The sequence below is a fragment of the Lipotes vexillifer genome, unplaced genomic scaffold, assembly GCF_000442215.2.
Source record: "Lipotes vexillifer unplaced genomic scaffold, Lipotes_vexillifer_v1.1 scaffold57, whole genome shotgun sequence".
Lineage (NCBI taxonomy): Eukaryota > Metazoa > Chordata > Mammalia > Artiodactyla > Lipotidae > Lipotes > Lipotes vexillifer.
Window position 1 is genome coordinate 190,549 of NW_006788075.1, and position 21,233 is coordinate 211,781.

Sequence of the window (21,233 nt, forward strand, 5' to 3'; positions counted from 1 at the left end):
CTATTCCTCAGAGGAATGCACCAGAATCCAAAGCCTTAACATAATAGTAAAATGTCCAGGATACAATTAAAAAATAACTCAACTTATCAGAAAACTGTGTCCCAATCTTAAGAAAAAAGACAATCAAAGGAAACCAACACTGAGACACCAACCCAAATGCTGAAACTAGTATACGAGGTTTTTAAAGCATACTCAAAAGTGCAAAGGAAAATATGCTTGCAAGGAATAAAAATATAGAAAATTTCAGGAAGAAAAAAAAACCCAAAAACCCAAAACAAAAAAATGAACCAAACTGAAATCCTAGAACTAAAAAATATATGAAGCAAAAAATTCAAAATGGAGATAAAGGAAAGCCAGTAAGCTTGATGTAAGATCATTAGAAATTATCCAATCTAAAAGAACAGATAAAGAAATTTAATGAACAGTATCAGGGACACGTGGGACAATTATCAAAAGGCCTAGTGCATGTGTAATTAAAGTCCAAGAAGGAAAGAGAGAAAGAATGGGATAGAAAAAACATTTCGGGAAATTACAGCCAAAATTTCCCCAAATTTGGTGAAAGGCACAAATTTACAGATTCACAAAGCTTGGAGAATCCCCGGCAGGATACACATAAAGAAAACCACACTTATACACATAGTCATATATAGTAGTCAGTAGTTAACCACAATGCGAATTTGCAACAGGGGAGAAAAAAGAACCAAAACTTCCAAGGCCCTGACTTTTTTCTTAAAGTACTTAAAAAGGAAAATTTGTATTTTTTATTTACATTTTATATTTTTGTACATATTGTTAGGGGGTCAGCCATTTTTAATGATCTCAGATGACCAAACCAGCCTTCAGAGCTTCTCTGTCCTACTTCTGACTTTACTTGTGGTGTGACCATGTTCGTTACAATCTCAAAGGAGAAAAAAAGCCTTGTAAAAAAAACAAAGACCACCACAACAAAAAATCTTATTCCGAGCATTCCAGTAACCTTTTCGTGTATGTATTTAGCTGTACTGTAAGAAGTTGGTTTGTATGAGATGGTTAAAAAGGCCAAAGATAAAAGGTTTCTTTTTTTTCCTTTTTTCCCCATCTGTGAAGTTGCTATTTATTTTTTTTTGTCCTGTTTGGTATATGTGTGAAACAATGTTGCTGAAAATCAAAGATAAAGAGAAAATCCTGAAAGCAGCAAGAGGAAAAAAACAACACATTATGTAAAAGGAAATAATTCAAATTACTGATGACTCCTTATCAGGAACTAAGGAGACAAGAACACAGCAGAATAATTTTTAAAGTGCTGAAAGAGTAAGAAACTGAATTAACCTAGAATTCCAGCAAAAATAATCTTAAGAATGAAGATGAAATAAAAACATTTACTGATTGAACAAAGCAAACAAAAACAACGAAGAGAAACCGAGAGAAAGTATCACCAGCAGACCTGCACTATAAGAAATGCTAAAGGAAGCTCCTCAGGCTTATTGGAAATGATATGAGATGGAAATCTGGATTTTCAAAAAGGAATGAATAATACTGGAAATGGTAACTCTCTCGAGAAATATAAATGACAACTTTTTCCTTTATCTAAAATACACAGGTTTGTTTTAAAGCAAAAACTACAATGTCTTGAGAGGGCATAGTATATGCAGATGGGATATATATGGACTAAAATGGACCTACATGAGGCAAGGTTTCTGTATGTTTTTCTGAAGCAGAACAATATGAACTCTAAGAGGCCTGTGAAAAGTTAACGCTATATAGTGTGTTCTCTAGAGCAATGACCAAAAAAATAACATAAATAAATATAGCTAAAAACTCTACAGACAAATTAAAATGGAATTTAAAAAAATATTTAACTTATAAAGGCAGGAGAGAAGGAACAGAAGAACAAAAAACAAAGGGGACAAAATGAAATAAAATAAGATGGCAAACCTAAATCTAACTCTATTAATTATATCAATATTAATGCACAAACATTTCTAATTAAAAAACAGAAGCTACTCCTCCCTCACCTCAGGTGATACAACCCTGAAGGCACCTTGTCTTGGATGGATTTTATGTCCCAGTTGCCTCAAGATGACTTACACAATGTGTATGTGCCATACACAAATCACATGATTCTTTTCAAAGATCCTGTTTTTATGGCTATAAATGTATAGAGCTATAAAACTCAAAATTTTACTCAACTAACTTTTGCTCAAAGGCAATGGTATTTTTGTTTTTTACTTCTACAAGCACAATTGTTATAGTCTAGCATATCCTTATTACCTAGTATTATTTATACATATACTTGTTGAACAACAACAAATATTTATTGCACTTGTATTATTTTGTCAGGCATTTTTCTAGGAACTGGGTAGACAGCAATGAACAATCATAACAAGATCCCCTGCCCACATGGAGTTTATGTTCTGCTTATAAAAAGTAAATCTATAATGATAAGCAAAGCACTAAGCTACTAATAAAGCAAAGTGGCTGGTTGGGCTTTTTTCACACACACCAGTTTCAGATCATTACTTAATAATGTAAAACCAGATCCCTAAGTCACTATGTTAAAAATAATTTGAAATAAGAAAACTTGCATGATCAGAAAATTATGTGTACATCTATTGGGGTCCACCTGACTTACCACAGCAGAAGATACGTATGTGGGGGTGGGGGGAATACCTAGGCACGCTGGTTTTATGAAAGCAACCCCAAGGTAATTCCAACATTCAACTCTTCCTCAAGACTGCTCAGCTTTCCAATTCTGGATGAGAAACTGGTTCTCAATTTGTCTTAAACCATGAGCCACTTAAGGTAAAATACAGAGACTCCACAGCTTACCTACTTTATAATGAAGAACTTACTCATAAATCATTTGGAAAGGGAAACATAAATTCCAAATAGTAATCCTTAACTCACTGGTAAGAAGCACATACATGCATGTAAAAAAAAAAATCAGTATCAGTGCTTTTTAAATCTGAGAAATTCTGGGCACAATTTATAGGGAGAAAATTCTCACTCATAATGCACTGACGGCCACGGCGCAGGTTTTCTGGAGCTTAAGATATCAGCCATGGGACTTCCCTGGTGGCGCAGTGGTTAAGAATCTGCCTGCCAACGCAGGGGACATGCGTTTGATCCCTGTTCTGGGAAGATCCCACATGCCTCAGAGCAACTAAGCCCGTGTGCCACAACTACTGAGCCTGTGCTCTAGAGCCCATGAGCCACAACTACTGAGCCTGCATGCTGCAACTACTGAGCCTGCATGCCTAGAGCCCGTGCTCCGCAACAAGAGAAGCCACCGCAATTAGAAGCCCGTGCACCGCAACACAGAGCAGCCCCCGCTCGCCACAACTAAAGAAAGCTTCACCACAACTAGAGAAAGCCAGCGCGCAGCAACGAAGACCCCATGCAGCCCTAAAAAAAAAAAAAAAAAAAAAAATCAGCCATGATAATTAAAGTAACACTATCTACTATAATATGATCACAAACACAAATTTAAGCCCTGAAATGCAGTCATCCAGATGATTAAATATGTTCATAAAACACTTTTATGGGCTTCCCTGGTGGCGCAGTGGTTGAGAGTCCGCCTGCCGAAGCAGGGGACACAGGTTCGTGCCCCGGTCTGGGAAGATCCCACATGCCGCGGAGCGGCTGGGCCCGTGAGCCATGGCCGCTGAGCCTGTGCTTCCGGAGCCTGTGCTCCACAACGGGAGAGGCCACAACAGTGAGAGGCCCACGTACAGCAAAACAACAACAACAACAACAACAACAAAAAACACTTTTATTATCCTTAAAATGAAAACATGAAAAATTGAGAGAGGAAAAGAAGAGGAAAAAAACCTGCACTGAGTTCAGCCTTCCTATATATATATGTATCTGATAACAATAAATGTTTCAATGAACTTCTCAAGTTAAAAAAAATTCATATACATAGACTGAAATAAATTCTATAAATTTTATTTTGCCTGTAGGCTTAAATATGATTAATTGGTGAGATCTGGAACATACTTTATGTAAAAATTAAAAGCCTAGAGAACTGCCAATGTCCTTACTATCCATAATTTGTTCTCACTCCCAGGACGGTACTGTATTCTACCTCAGTAAAGGATTCCACTCTCCTCTAATAATGTTGTTATGTAAATTAATAGTTTTTGCTCATTCCTTACATTCACTCCTCTATGAATGAGCCTCAGGAATTGAATCGTCCAGAAGGAACCTCAAAAGAATCCAAGTAAAAGCCTCTACCTAGTACTCTTTACTTTTTTCAGGGAATATGCTGATGGATACTGCTGCCATCATCACCTGTGACTGATTTCCAGGACTTTTCTGATCCTGAAGGATAAAACACTGAAGACAAAACAAGGGCCTCCTTCCCCTGATGCTAGACAGCAGTGACTGTCATGCACTTCTTTGCATATTTTTGTCCTTGATCCTCTTGGTTATTTTTTTCCCTCTCTGCTGGCTGACACTTCTAAATCAGCACTGTATAACAGAACTTTCTGCACTGATGGAAAGGTTCATATTCTGCCCTGTCAGTAGCCACCATACCAATACAATAGTCACGTGTGGCTACTGAGCACTTCAAATGTACCTAGTGGGACTGAGAAAATTAATTTTATTTGATTTTAATTAAGTTTATATTTAAACATGAATAGCCACATGTGGCTACTGGTTACCATACTGAACAACACAATTCTAAATGATTAGCAGACACTGGGGCCTTTTAGTCACGGTACTCCCAAGATCCTTGTTTTTTGACAATCTCCAGATATGATACTAATTAATTCTTCAGATACTGGCAGAGTTAAAAAAAAAAACTCATATCCAAATTAATGGGAAGAGTTGTTTGGTTATTTTCCATGGCAGATTCAGATTATGGAAAATAAGGGATAATATAATAATGCTCATCTTAGAGTTTGTCTACGTTGCAATCATCAATGTGTGATCTCCAGAGTCTTAAATGCTGCTCTGCAGCTACTATGATGCCAAATGATCATTTTACATAAACAACAAGAAAAACCTGGCACCAGAGATACTACTACCATCACAAACTTGATATACAATCATGACCCACTGAATAACAGTGCAGATAGGGATTGATCACATCTCCAGAAGATAATGGTCTATCCTTCAGCTTAGATTGAGTAACCAGAAGGGGTATTAATAAAATGAAAAAAACAAAACAAAAAAACAGCCTTGATAACAGCCAAGAATTGACAACTGACACAGAAACCACAATTTGTAAAATGGGTTTCCACTCATTTGCAAAAGAGAAAAATTAAACCAATCTAAGTCATGATATACAACATGGATTATTTAGGGTCAAATTCTTATTTCTAGTTAGTCCAGACCCATCTAACCCACACAAAATGGTGTCCGCATGGATTCGCGTGTTCTAAAGATACGACTGCTTACTGTTCCAGCAACTCTTTAGTTTACAAATTTTCTCTAGTCTACAAATTCCTGCCAAGACCATCTGATGACTACCAGGTACGTTACTGGGAATTTTTCATTGATGGGCTTTAACATACAAGACAACTGAAGCACCTTCTCCAACAATTCAATAGCATGGGGGACAAAAAAACAAACGAATGGCACAGCTGTTAAAGAATAAAAGAGGCCTAACAGACTTAACATATGTAATATGTAGACCTTGCTTAGGTCCGAAGTTGAACAATTTGCCCTACTCTAAAATGGGATTTGTTTATATAGCAGGACTTATGCTAACTTGAATTCAGCACTAACTCCTCTATGGAGCCTTTCTTCTAAAAAAGGAGATGGACTGAAGGTCTTTTCTCTTCATGGGAGACAAAATAATGGAAGAAAACACTTTTAGTCCACTAAGACTGTGAACTTGCTGACAGTTATTATATTCACATCATGGTTTTCTGGGTAGAAGAATGAGAAAAGGGTGGGATCTGGCCTCTCAGAATTACTTAAATCCTTAGATACATATTTTCTACCCAAGAGAACTTATCTTAGCATGTACCCGAAATACGACTCATTTCAAAATCAGCTGTTACCTATACAGTGTGCCCAAATTGATTATAAAGGAGATAGTTTAAGCTTTAGTGCCAATAATATACAAACTTTAAAATAGCATTTTCCTCAACTATATTACAGTTCTCCAATGAGACAAGTCATTTAAAAATAATATGATGATGGGATTGCCCTGGTGGTCCAGCGGTTAAGACTCCGTGTTCCCAATGCAGAGGGCCTGGGCTCAATCCCTGGTTGGGGAACTAGATCCCACATGCCAGAACTAAGAGCCCACATACCACAACTAAGAGCCCGCATGCCGCAACTGAAAAAAGATCTCGCATGCCGCAATGAAGATCCCGCGTGCTGCAACTAAGACCCGGTGCAGCCAAATAAATAAATAAATAAATAAATAAATATTTAAAATAATATGATGATCAGTGTCCCAAAGCTGATAGGAATAGTGCAATGGTGTACGCAGGTGGCCCAACACTGTTCAAAACCAGCCAATGGAAGAAATGCCAATGTATACAGTAGCTCCCAACAAACTAATTTGCCATCCACACTAACAGATTCTATAGCCCATTCCAATGATGTTTCTGAGATATCCAGATGAACTAATTACATTTCCTGTGTTAGAAGTCAGAAACATGTAATTTAGAGTAAGATAACAATAGCAACAATAACAAATAATAATACATTATTATAGCCACAAAGACACTATGCCAGGCACTTCATTTATATATTCTTAATTCAACCTTCATGATTACCCTGCTTTCGTGATTTTTTAAGTCTTATTTTTCAGTGAGAGAATTGAGGTACAGAGTTGAAGCAATGTGTACAAGTAAATCACAGCTAGTAAACAGCATTAAAATTCAAAAAAGTTTATCTGATGCTAAAACCATCTGATATTGCATCCCAATGAAAATGCCAACATTAATAAATTGATACCAAATTGGTAAATTACAAAATGTAAACAGATACGATCTCTATTATCCAGAAAATTTTTCTATTCTAAACTGATCCATTCTTCTAAAGTTCCAGATAGTAAAGGTTTTGATGTTAATATAATGAGGCACTACTTCTTTTTAAACACGAATAATTTTAAGGATTCCCTTATTTAATTTGCATACCTAGAATTCACTGTGACCAGGTAGTACAATATGAAAAATAAATCACTTGACTCTATTGTGCAAGACCTAGTATTTTCCTTGACTATCTCTCTTGGGTCTTAAACCTGGTTTCTCTTCTCAACCTACCTACACACAGACACAGGGCAATTTTTAATCCCTTTTATTTCAAATTATCTCATCCATTTAAATTTAATGACTTTTCTGATCAGTGTCATCTTTCACCTTTCTTCCCTTTAACCATCATCATCAAACATTTTTCTGGCAATCAAGTACGACCTGTTACATTTCTACCTCCCAAAAGGTAAGTGTGAAATTGACAATACTGCAGACTGCTACAGCAGTTCTAACAAAAAATGCATGACGTACCATCATCATCCAAATTTATATAGAATATGCCTGTAGGGAAATAATGAGAGTTCAACATGTGCATGCTTGATACTTAGACTAACTGGAAATTCCTGCAATGAGAGCAATTTATCTAGAGTTTATAGCTCTCACTGCTCTTCTTAGCATCACTGTGTGGATTTTATGATGAATTATTAAATTTCTCTCTCCTTGTCGTAAGTAAGCAACTCAGCAAAATCACACCTGCTCTCCTGAGCAAGGAGGATATTTTATAATAAGGAGATGTAGTTTCAGCAAGTATCAGAGAGCAAAATATTCAATAAGATTCGTAAGAAGTGCTTTAGACTGTTAACTGGAAACTCTGAAATTATAAATTCCAGTTATCTCAAAAATTCAGAAAATGAGATAATATTCAACTAATGGCTGAAATGCAACGCTTTCTCAATCATTTCAGTATAACACATCTATCATTGTCCCTTAGGTGTCCTCAACCCATGTTGGAGGAACTTGTGGAAGCATACTGTCCTAAAATTGTTAAAAGAAGTCAAAGGACTTCCTTGGTGGCGCAGTGGTTAAGAATCAGCCTGCCAGTGCAGGGGACACGGGTTCGAGCCCTGGTCCAGGAAGATCCCACATGCCTTGTAGCAACTAAGCCCGTGTGCCACAACTACTGAGCCTGTGCTCTAGAGCCCGTGAGCCACAACTACTGAAGCCTGTGCACCTAGAGCCCGTGTTCCACAACAAGAGAAACCACTGCAATGAGAAGCCCACGCACCACAACAAAGAGTAGCCCCCACTCGCCACAACTAGAGAAAGCCCGTGCCCAGTAAGGAGGACCTACTGCAGTCCAAAATAAATTAAATTAAAAAAAAAACAAAGAAGTGGATTTCCTTTAGTTTGCTCTTCTGCATTCTAAATAGTAACAGTAGGTGTGGCAAACTCCAAACATTATAACAGAGTTAAAAACAAACTTTAGTTGCCCAGTGGGGAAAATGGAATATTAAATAGTATTCAAAATAAAAGCTAGTTTAAATCTGTTCTTAATACAAAAAGGCGATGGTATCCTCGGGAAAATCTACAAATAGGACCCAAGCCCCTGACCCTTCCAAATAGTGATTTTCCTGTTCAGGGAACAGATAGGAGTAACAGATGGGCCACAGTCTTTGTTTTTTTTTTTTTTTGGCCCCACAGCATGGCTTGTGGGATATTAGTTTCCCAACAAGGGATTGAATCCACGCCTTCCACAGTGAAAGTGCAGAGTCCTAACCACTGGACCGCCAGGGAATTCCCTGGCCACAGTTCTTAACCATTAATGACAAAATTGCTATGGCTTTTCCCTATCTGTACTGAAAGAAAACTCCATTGTTTAAGAAAACTGCTTCCTTATTTTTTCTTGCTGTTTTTTTGGATATATACATATTAGTGAGAAATCTGCTCCATGATATGCCACATAAGAAAAAAAGATACTGTAATTTGAATTCAGCACAGGTTCACAATTTCAAGCAAATAAAAAGGCCAAAACATTTTAGGGAAAGTCACCAGGGTGACAATCCCTTATCTGCAATTCTGAAATCTGAAAAGCCTTGAAATTCAGATTTTTCTTTAGCTTGTGCCAAACTCATTTGGCAGCAAAATTTGACATGCACTAACTTGAGACTTAATGTGATTCTTCACTTGATGCACTGTGGAAATATTACATGTATTTGATTACAGGATGTTGCCCTGGATCCCCAAAGGGGAACTACTTAATAAATATATCTGCACTGTATTTCTTTTCTAAAATCTGAACAAAATTCTGAATGTCAAATCAGAATTACAAATAAAGAACTGCAGACCTGTCCTCCCTGTTTGCTTCCTGGTACACCACTGTACATCAGGTGTGTGCTCTGATGCATAACCATTTGAATAACTGAAGGTTACCATGTTGAAGTACAGGGTTAAAAACTGTGCAGATAGTATTGAATATTGTTTGGGTTTTTAAGTGATGAGGAATAAACAATATAAAAACCTTTGACTGGTCTCTGACCCTATGTAGGGGAGACAGGACCAACTTGGGGATATCTTAAGACAGTGAGACTAAGATGAGTAAAAAAATGAAAAAAATCTAAAAGTTCTTATCATTTTAAGGAAACAGTGATACCAATATTCATATTGAAAATTACTCATTACAAACTGGGAGGAGGTATTACCCCCTCCTTCATTTCCTACATGATGCAACCAGTCCAAATTAGTCTGTGTTTAAGTTACCAAAGAAATTAAAGGGATATGATCATTTGGATATGCTACTTAAACATTTTTTAAGTAGCATTCTTTTGTTGGTACATAGGAAGATCCATCCTGTAATGCGCTCCTTTTCACCAGAATGCAGGCTCTATGACAGCAGCGAAGTTGTCAATTTTTATTTGTTTCCAAATTTCTATCAGCTATTTCTTGATTTATAGTATTGATTTCCACATGAATTGGTTTTAAAGAAAAATTCTATATGTTGAACTTCTTTACTGATTCATTTAAATATAAATTTTTTTTTTTTTTTTGGCCACACAGCATGGCTTGTGGGATATTAGTTTCCCAACAAGGGATTGAATCCACGCCTTCCACAGTGAAAGTGCAGAGTCCTAACCACTGGACCGCCAGGGAATTCCCTGGCCACAGTTCTTAACCATTAATGACAAAATTGCTATGGCTTTTCCCTATCTGTACTGAAAGAAAACTCCATTGTTTAAGAAAACTGCTTCCTTATTTTTTCTTGCTGTTTTTTTGGATATATACATATTAGTGAGAAATCTGCTCCATGATATGCCACATAAGAAAAAAAGATACTGTAATTTGAATTCAGCACAGGTTCACAATTTCAAGCAAATAAAAAGGCCAAAACATTTTAGGGAAAGTCACCAGGGTGACAATCCCTTATCTGCAATTCTGAAATCTGAAAAGCCTTGAAATTCAGATTTTTCTTTAGCTTGTGCCAAACTCATTTGGCAGCAAAATTTGACATGCACTAACTTGAGACTTAATGTGATTCTTCACTTGATGCACTGTGGAAATATTACATGTATTTGATTACAGGATGTTGCCCTGGATCCCCAAAGGGGAACTACTTAATAAATATATCTGCACTGTATTTCTTTTCTAAAATCTGAACAAAATTCTGAATGTCAAATCAGAATTACAAATAAAGAACTGCAGACCTGTCCTCCCTGTTTGCTTCCTGGTACACCACTGTACATCAGGTGTGTGCTCTGATGCATAACCATTTGAATAACTGAAGGTTACCATGTTGAAGTACAGGGTTAAAAACTGTGCAGATAGTATTGAATATTGTTTGGGTTTTTAAGTGATGAGGAATAAACAATATAAAAACCTTTGACTGGTCTCTGACCCTATGTAGGGGAGACAGGACCAACTTGGGGATATCTTAAGACAGTGAGACTAAGATGAGTAAAAAAATGAAAAAAATCTAAAAGTTCTTATCATTTTAAGGAAACAGTGATACCAATATTCATATTGAAAATTACTCATTACAAACTGGGAGGAGGTATTACCCCCTCCTTCATTTCCTACATGATGCAACCAGTCCAAATTAGTCTGTGTTTAAGTTACCAAAGAAATTAAAGGGATATGATCATTTGGATATGCTACTTAAACATTTTTTAAGTAGCATTCTTTTGTTGGTACATAGGAAGATCCATCCTGTAATGCGCTCCTTTTCACCAGAATGCAGGCTCTATGACAGCAGCGAAGTTGTCAATTTTTATTTGTTTCCAAATTTCTATCAGCTATTTCTTGATTTATAGTATTGATTTCCACATGAATTGGTTTTAAAGAAAAATTCTATATGTTGAACTTCTTTACTGATTCATTTAAATATAAATTATGTCATTTATGGGGCAAATTCCCTGGATCCTACCCCCTTTCTACTTCCAGTCTCTTTCTCTACACAACCAGGTTTTTCTGGTAGATGAGTCCACACTGGCTGCCTCTAATTCTTAATATCCCATTAAGCCCTCTTACGCACCACAATTTGGTTTTCCACTCCCACCATTACATAGTACTTGTCAAGGTTACATAATGACCTCCTTGTTGCTAAATCCAAGGGCCACTTCCTTATTTTATGACATTGTTTCTAGCACTTGGTACTGCTAACCCCCTTCTTGAAGTTCTCACTTCTTAATTTACAGGGGTGCCAAGTTCATCTGGTGTTGCTCTTGTCTCTTCTTCTGTCCACCCCTCTAACATTTTACTATCCCATAGAGTTTAATCTTTGCTCATGGAATTTTATCTGTTTTGTTCATTGCTGTATTCCCAAAATAGAAGTCTCAATATTTGTTAAATGAACAAATGAATAGTGCTTATCTTTTCTTTCTCCATATTCTCTCTGGAAGACCATCTCCACGCTCACATCTTCAACTCATATTCATAAGAATAACTTTATTCCAGCCCAATCTTTTCTACAGTGTTCCAAATTTTTATTGCCAAATGACTATAGAAACCTCCATGTGGATGTCCCAAAGGCCCTCTGAACTAGGGGAGTCCAAATTGGAACTCATTTCCTCCTCTCCTCAAACCAGCACTTCCTCTAAGATATTACCTGTAAAGCTAGACAAGTGACAGTTTTCTTTTCTACACTTCCAGTGAGTCATCAAATCCCACTGATTTTGCTTTCTCAGTTAATAGGAGATAAAATCAAATCTGCCCATTCTCTCTGCCATTGTATACAAGAGAAAGTAGGGGGAAGGCTCCATTTAGGGAACATCCCATAATAAGATAATCCTCATTTCATTTTAGAAGAAGGCAAGTTGGTTTTGACCTCTCTAACAAGATTTCTCACAAGTTCTTCATCTCTTGGCTATAAGAACTTGCCCAGCTTGCCTCTAAAAAATATATGCATACTACTAACCTGTAGGGTTCCACTGCAATCTACCCATGCACGGTAAAAAGATCCTTTAAATATCTGCAAAGCTACCCACAGAGAAACCAGGCCTTAAATTAAAATCACATCCCACTATGATAAAAACTGTAAAAAATACAAACACACGAGGGCTAAACAATACACTACTAAATAACCAAGAGCTCACTGAAGAAATCAAAGAGGAAATCAAAAAATACCCAGAAACAAATGGCAATGAAAACTTGATGACCTAAAACCTATGGGATGTAGCAAAAGCAATTCTAAGAGGGAAGTTTATAGCAATACAATCCTACCTCAAGAAACAAGAAACATCTGAAATAAACAACCTAACCTTACACCTAAAGCAATTAGAGAAAGAACAACAAAAAACCCCAAAGTTAGCACAAGGAAAGAAATTATAAAGATCAGATCAGAAACAGAAAAAGAAATGAAAGAAACAATAGCAAAGATCAATAAAACTAAAAGCTGGTTTTTTGAGAAGATAAACAAAATTGATAAACCATTAGCCAGACTCATCAAGAGAAAAAGGGAGAAGACTCAAATCAACAGAATTAGAAATGAAAAAGGAGAAGTACTGCAGAAATACAAAGGATCAGGAGAGGTTACTACAAGCAACTGTATGCCAACAAAATGGACAACCTAGAAGAAATGGACAAATTCTTAGAAAAGCACAATCTTCCGAGACTGAACCAGGAAGAAATAGAAAATATAAACAGACCAATCACAAGCACTGAAATTGAAACTGTGATTAAAAATCTTCCAGCAAACAAAAGCCCAGAACCAGATGGCTTCACAGGCAAATTCTATCAAACATTTAGAGAAGAGCTAACATCTATCCTTCTCAAACTCTTCCAAAATATAGCAGAGGGAGGAACACTCCCTAACTCATTCTACAAGGCCACCATCACCTCGACACCAAAACGAGACAAAGATGTCACAAAAAAAGAAAACTACAGGCCAATATCACTGATGAACATAGATGCAAAAATCCTCAACAAAATACTAGCAAACAGAATCCAACAGCAGCACATTAAAAGGATCATACACCATGAATAAGTGGGGTTTATCCCAGGAATGCAAGGATTCTTCAATATATGCAAATCAATCAATGTGATACAACATATTAACAAATTGAAGGAGAAAAACCATATGATAACCTCAACAGATGCAGAAAAAGCTTCTGACAAACTTCAACACCCATTTATGATAAAAAACTCTCTCAGAAAGTTGGCATAGAGGGAACTTTCCTCAACATAATATGAAAAACCCACAGCCAACATCGTTCTCAATGGTGAAAAACTGAAACCATTTCCCCTAAGATCATGAACAAGGTTGCCCACCCTCACCACTATTATTCAACATAGTTTTGTAAGTTTTAGCTATGGCAATCAGAGAAGAAAAAGAAATAAAAGGAATCCAAATCGGAAAAGAAGAAGTAAAACTGTCACTGTTTGCAGATGACATGATACCATACATAGAGAATCCTAAAGATGCTATCAGAAAACTACTAGAGCTAATCAATAAATTTGGTAAAGTAGCAGGATACAAAATTAATGCACAGAAATCTCTTGCATTCCTATACTCTAATGATGAAAAATCTGAAACAGAAATTAAGGAAACACTCCCATTTACCATTGCAACAAAAAGAATAAAATACCTAGGAATAAACCTACCTAAGGGAACAAAAGACCTGTATGCAGAAAATTATAAGACACTGATGAAAGAAATTAAAGATGATACAGATGGAGAGATATACTATGTTCTTGGACTGGAAAAATCAACTTTGTGAAAATGACTATACTACCCAAAGCAATCTACAGATCCAGTGCAATCCCTATCAAACTACCAACAGCATTTTTCACAGAACTAGAACAAAAAAATTGCACAATTTGTATGGGAACACAAAAGACTCCAAATAGCCAAAGCAATCTTGAGAAAGAAAACCAGAACTGTAGGAATCAGGCTCCCAGACGTCAGACTATACTACAAAGCTACAGTAATCAATACAGTATGGTACTGGCACAAAAACAGAAATATAGATCAATGGAACAGGACAGAAAGCCCAGAGATAAACCCACACACATATGGTCACCTTATCTTTGATAAAGGAGGCAAAAGTATACAATGGAGAAAAGACAGCCTCTTCAATAAGTGGTGCTGGGAAAACTGGACAGCTACATGTAAAAGAATGAAATTAGAACACTCCCTAATATAATACACAGAAATAAACTCAAAATGGATTAAAGGCCTAAATGTAAGGCCAGACACTATACAACTCTTAGAAAACACTATAGGCAGAACACTCTATGACATAAATCACAGCAAGATCCTTTTTGACCTATCTCCTAGAGAAATGGAAATAAAAACAAAAATAAACAAATGGGACCTAATGAAACTTAAAAGCTCTTGCACAGCAAAGGAAATCATAAACAAGACAAAAGGACAACCCTCAGAATGGGAGAAAATATTTGCAAACGAAGCAATGGACAAGGGGTTAATCTCCAAAATATACGAGCAGCTCATGCAGCTCAATATCAGAAAAACAAACAACCCAATCAAAAAATGGGCAGAAGATCTAAATAGACATTTCTCCAAAGAAGATATACAGATGGCCAACAAACACACGAAAAGATGCTCAACTTCATTAATCATTAGAGAAATGCAAATCAAAACTACAATGAGGTATCACCTCACACCAGTCAGAATGGCCATCATCAAAAAATCTACAAACAATAAATGCTGGAGAGGGTGTGGAGAAAAGGGAACCCTCTTGCCCTGTTGGTGGGAATGTAAACTGATACAGCCACTATGGAGAACAGTATGGAGGTTCCTTAAAAGACTAAATATAGAACTACCATATGACCCAGCAATCCCACTACTGGGCATATACCCTGAGAAAACCATAATGCAAAAAGAGTCATGTACCACAATGTTCACTGCAGCTCTCTTTACAATAGCCAGGACATAGAAGCAACCTAAGTGTCCATCAACAGATGAATGGATAAAGAAGATGTGGCACATATATACAACAGAATATTACTCAGCCATCAAAAGAAACGAAATTGAGTTATTTGTAGTGAGGTGGATGGACCTAGAGTCTGTCATAGAGAGTGAAGTAAGTCAGAAAGAGAAAAACAAATACCATATGCTAACACATATATATGGAATCTAAAAAAAAAAAAAGGTTCTGAAGAACCTAGAGGCAGGACAGGAATAAAGACACAGACGTAGAGAATGGACTTGAGGACACGGGGAGGGGGAAGGGTAAGCTGCAATGAAGTAAGAGAGTGGCATTGACATATATACACTACCAAAGGTCAAATAGATAGCTAGTGTGAAGCAGCTGCATAGCACAGGGAGATCAGTTTGGTGCTTTTTGATCACCTAGAGGGGTGGCATAGGGAGGGGATATGGTGATATACGTATGCATATAGCTGATTCACTTTGTTATACAGCAGAAACTATTACAACACTGTAAAGCAATTATACTCTAATCAAGATGTTAAAAAAAGGGCTTCCCTGGTGGCACAGTGGTTGAGAGTCCGCCTGCCGATGCAGGGGACACGGGTTCGTGCCCCGGTCCGGGAAGATCCCACATGCCATGGAGCGGCTGGGTCTGTGAGCCATGGCCGCTGAGCCTGAGTGTCCGGAGCCTGTGCTCCGTAACGGGAGAGGCCATAACAGTGAGAGGCCCGCATACCACCAAAAAAAAAAAAAGATGTTAAAAAAAAAAAATCTCACTATGATATATTCAATCATTCCACATTTTCTAAATTTCCTTCTAAATTTCAAAAATGAAAATTCTGTCTCAATGTATCAACAATCTATATCCTTATATTACTCTTTGATAGAAAAGAGTTCTTGGGGTAGCAGTCCCTCTAATTGCTATATAAAATAAACCCTAAGGGACATCGTTACTGCTACTGTACCCTCAATCACTTGTACTTGACCACACCCCCACAAGCCCACCTTGTCTCGCCTCAGTTTCCCCACACTTCATTTGGTTCACAGCTCAACTGGCTGGCAACAGAATTTAACTTTCCTCATTAACCCCAGCACCTCATTCACTGGACAAATATTACCATTATGGGTTTTACTGGTCTGCGATTAAGCTCAATTTATACCCATTTTCAAGATAACAAAGAGACAAAACCTTACATTTCAAACCTATACCACAACCCTCACCACTTTACTTAATATATATCTTACGGTAAAGAAGTAGCTCTAGTGCTTTTAATCACCCACTGAAGAGCTCCTTTTTCATTTTGTCTTAAAGTTTGTATTTGTGCAGCGGAGTCTCCTTTGTGAGGTCATAAAAACTGAAAAATTTTGTACAGGACAAATGAGAAAACAGAACTAAAATAATAATAATAATAACGAGGCTGGTGCCATAATTGATAATTATATTAAGAAGTGGTTCACTCTGTAATGACCTATATGGGAAGAGAATCTAAAAACAGTGGATATATGTATAACTGATTCACTTTGCTGTACAGCAGAAACTAACACAACACTGTAAATCAACTATACTCCAATAAAAGTTAAAAAAGAAAAAAAAGCTTACAACCTCCTAAAAAAAAAAGTCGTTCAGAAAAGCACTTGCCGAGAAAATGAGGAAGTATAAGGTTAAGAGAAAAAGCCAGATGGTCTTTTTCTACTTTCTTACCTTACCCCCTATTCTTTGGAAACAAATTAAGAATAGAGGGTTAAAGGCAGTGTCTGTTGTATAGTGAGGGGAGATATACGTTAAGCTGCACAGGAGGCACTGAGGTCTGAGAGATGAGAGTTCTTATCATCAGGCAGAGCAGAGAAGTCCAAGTGCTATAGCAAGGTTATAAACTCAATACTACTGGAAAAAAGGAAGTGCAACTAGGTGGGTCTGGGGCATAAACAAAGAAATGGGTTTAGAAGCTGGATTTTGAAGGACAAGTAGGAAAGGGGGAAAAGCTCATTCCAGCAATGACACAGCATCAGTAAGGACTCAGAGAGATGAAAGACCTTGTAGAAGAACACTGGATCCTTGAAGTTCTTGGTCACTGTTATATATCCAGAACTTAGGACAGTGCCTGCTACTTAATAGGTTCCAATTCTAATATCAAATATAAAAAGAGGTGTGTGGACTTTTGATTATTGCTCCTATTTCTTAACTCCCTATAATGATATTTTGACAACTTCTTTACCAAGGAATACCACAGCAGCCTTGTGCCACATATCAACCCCTATTTCTAGGAACCGCCAAGCTATATGGCATCAATTGCATTATGACAGCCCTATCAGGTGCCATTCCTTACCTGTCTTCATCCCACATTAATCTGGAGAGCAGCTTGAATATACCTCCCTATTGCCATGAAAAAAAGAAAGAAAAACAAAACAAAACAAAAAAGTTCCTTTGAAGGCACTGCAAGAGGAAATCTGATCCTGGAGGTGCAGTTACTTCAACTTACCAAAACAAGTCTAATTACTAAGGATGCTGCATGCTTTCAAATATTCATACCTCTTTGTCTCCCCTCACCCCAAATCTGTTCATCAGCTTGCCTAATTAAGTATATGGGCCGGATATGTTCCACCAACTCTCACAGCACAGCTTTATAAGTGGGCTTGCTGAAGATTTAATGAAAGCGCCATTTAGTAAATCACATTCTAAGTTTTAAAGAAAACTTGGATGCTGTGTCCTCCACAGAGAAGTTTATGAACTATCCCCTAGACACACAGCACTACATTCTACTCCAGAGGCTCCTGTCCCCAGGTTTAGAAGAAAGCTGTCCTGGTAAACTAATTCAGGAAAGGACTCACAGAGTAGCTTTTGAGATGGAAGTACTGAATTCTAGTCTGATCCATTTATGAGTTAGGATCAAAGTCAAGTTAAACATGAACCTCCACTGGGTCTCTACCTCCCATTAGCCAAACTATTCGATAATTCTAGGAGCGCTTATGTCCCCAGGCCAAGGCAGCCCACACCATCTTTTTGGTATCTGTTCACTGGGAAAGATTTATTAACTTAGCTACAAATAGCAAAGGCTTGCTTTAATCATTGTTTCCTCTCCAGATATATTATTTCTGAAGAAAATGCTTTGAAAGTTTGTACTCTGTTGTAGGCCTTGAAATGTCTCTTCCAGTGTCCACTTGGGAAATGTATATATTGAGATAAAATATTCAGGCTACAGGTTTACTACGTCTGGGAGTTTGCTAAAGCTAATATGCCAGAGGCCTTTTTGTTCCATTATCCTCCCATGCTAGGATTCTCAGATTTAAACAGAGAAGTAGAGAACTGCAGCAAGGAAGCCCTCCAAGTCATTAGTGGGATCAGCTATATTACCAATAGCCACTTCTTTCTTAAACTAGCTCTAGGCCAGTCATGACGTATATCAAGTTAGGGATATACCAGGTAGTACAAGATTCAGTCCAAATACAAGTGAACCATAAACAGAAAATAATGTTCAAGTTAAGGCACGGGCATTATAAATACACAATGTATCACTCTGTACTCTCTTAGGTGGTCTCAGATACAAGGAGCCACTGAAGAACTCTTGGCAATGCACAATCATCACGGAGGAGACTTAACTTCTAACAATGCAGCAGCTGGGAAAAAGGACAGAGCTAAGAAGACTGGTTTAGGAAAGACAGTTGAGCAATCTAGGAAGTGTCAGAACTCCAGAAGTGATTGGAACTAAGCTATGCAACATGAGGAAGGATGTGGCGGCATAATAAGGAAAATACTGGCTGGCCACAGATCAAACACTTTGGAGCAAAGAAGGCAGCAAACCTGATTCTGGGGGTAGGGGTGAACCACAGCCGATACCTAGGAGATGAGAACAGGGGCTCTCAAACTAACTGGCATGAGAATCTCGGGAATGCTCTGGCAAAAAAGGGAGTGAAGGGTCCCTCATTCCCCAGCTTCTGATTCAACAGGATTGGGGTGAAGCTAAGTAATTTACATTTCTAACAAGTTCCATGGAGATACTGATGCTACTGATTCTCCTGATTCAGGACATCACATTTTCAGAACCACTGGGTCAGGCAGGATATTAAAGGTTCTTGGCCTCTGAAGTCTCAGTGCCTTACATGCATTATTTTTCTTCAACTTCAAAACAACCTGTAATTTTTAGACGAGGAAGCTGAGACTAGAGATGTTAGGTAATCTGCCCCAAGTGACAGACCTAATAAGTTCTGAAACAAGACTGGAATCTTTGGTTTACTAGTCCTTCATCCAGTACCAATTCAAGTAGGCCTCCTTCTACAGATACTAAACGCTTCTTGTAATCAAGATCACACTTTTAATGCCAATTCTAAATCCACTTTTCCACAGTAGGATGTTAACTGAAGTGAACTGGCAATCCTAAAACAAGTTTAAATATAGATAAGGAGGAGGCCAGTTAATTGGTTTTCTGAAGCCCAAGTTTGCTTATTTCTCTATCTGCTATTCCTAGTCTGTGGAAACCTAAAAAAGCAAACTCTTACCACACTTTCAATCACTTAATTCTTGCATCTGGAATAGGCTTTCCCCATTTTTTTCGTTCTCCATTTATCTCAAAGAATTGTTTTAAGAATTAAGCGAAAATCGGTAAACTGATGATTGCAGTTGGAGTCAGTAAAATTAACTATAATATTATATTACCGTTACGTGCAAATGTACGTACTGTAAGACTGAAGCTCGACAGAGATGTGGAGACTGGAGACCCAAGTTTGGGAGTTATCACCTTATTGGTGGTAGTTCAGGTTATGGAAGGATAAAGGATGACAGAGGAAGAACACATGTAATGAGGAAATAACAGTCTCCAGTAATAAACACTAGTAAGCGTCAGAAATTACGCGGCAAATGAATGAAAAAGAAACGACTAATGAAATTTTAAAGAATCTGTCACATTACGCCGCAAAGAGGAATGAGAGTGAAACTTCCACTGTTTTTTAATTAACTACCGTTCATGGATCCCACAGCCGTGGCTCGGGGCCGGGGCACTAAGAAAAGGGCCTTGGGAAGCCCAAACGACTCGGGAGGCTCTAAGTGATCCGCGCCCAAAACACACGCACACGAAAGGAAAGAGTACCAGCACTGGTGCTGGATTCCACAATAAAGCCACTGCGGAGAGACAGACCCAGGAACCTCTCGAGGAAGCTACTCTGTCCGCGCAGGCGGGGCGGGAGTTCACCGCTGCCCCCTCCCCACCTCAGCCGCTGGGACTCCTCGGCCCGACCGACACTCACAGCCCAACCTCATGGGCCAGCGTGCGGCGGGGGACCCAAGCGCACACCAGACTCGCCCACGGCCGTACCAGCCAGCCCGCACCCACTCCTGGTTCCCCTTCACTTCCCACCCGGTCTGGCAACCCACCACCCCCACTTCATTTCGCTGCCTGTAGCTCGTCTACGGAGTTCGGTAATTACCTGGCGCTCCACCGCGCCGCCATTACACCGGACGTACGTCACTTCCCCTTCCCGGCCCGGCGGTAAGAGGAAGGCGGAACGTGAAATACATAAAAACCTGACGCTAAACTGACTTTGATACCTTATCCTATTAATTTATTTAAAATACCATCTTGTAATACCAGATACAGAGCCGTCGATCCGGCCACATTTTTCCCTTCCCAAGACGCCGACAAAAAGAGAAGTTGACACAAACTACAAAATCCAGAACCCACCGCCAATGAGGACGGAAATTACGCGCTCAATTGTAGGCTGAGAAGGCAGCAACGCACGACGGGAAGTGTAGTTCTTCCGGAAAAGCGCCAGAGAGAGCGTGCTGGAGGCCCGCCAGAAAGCTGGTTGTGTTTAAGAGTTGTTTTTTTTTTTTTTTTTGCGGTCCGCCGGCTTCTCACTGTTGTGGCCCCTCCCATCGCGGAGCACAGGCTCCGGACGCGCACGCTCAGCGGCCGTGGCTCACGGGCCCAGCCGCTCTGCGG

At 38.4% G+C, this 21,233-nt stretch overlaps 1 protein-coding gene across 1 annotated transcript in view; it reads right to left on the reverse strand.

Moving 5' to 3' along the window:
- The window catches only part of CWC22 (CWC22 spliceosome associated protein), a 63,627-nt gene extending 42,865 nt beyond the window's left edge, over positions 1-20,762 (reverse strand). Inside the window, exon 1 of the mRNA XM_007461220.1 lies at positions 20,719-20,762. The gene's annotated coding sequence lies outside the window, so the exon portion shown is untranslated. The remainder of the gene's footprint in view (positions 1-20,718) is intronic.
- Between the last annotated feature and the right edge of the window lie 471 nt (positions 20,763-21,233).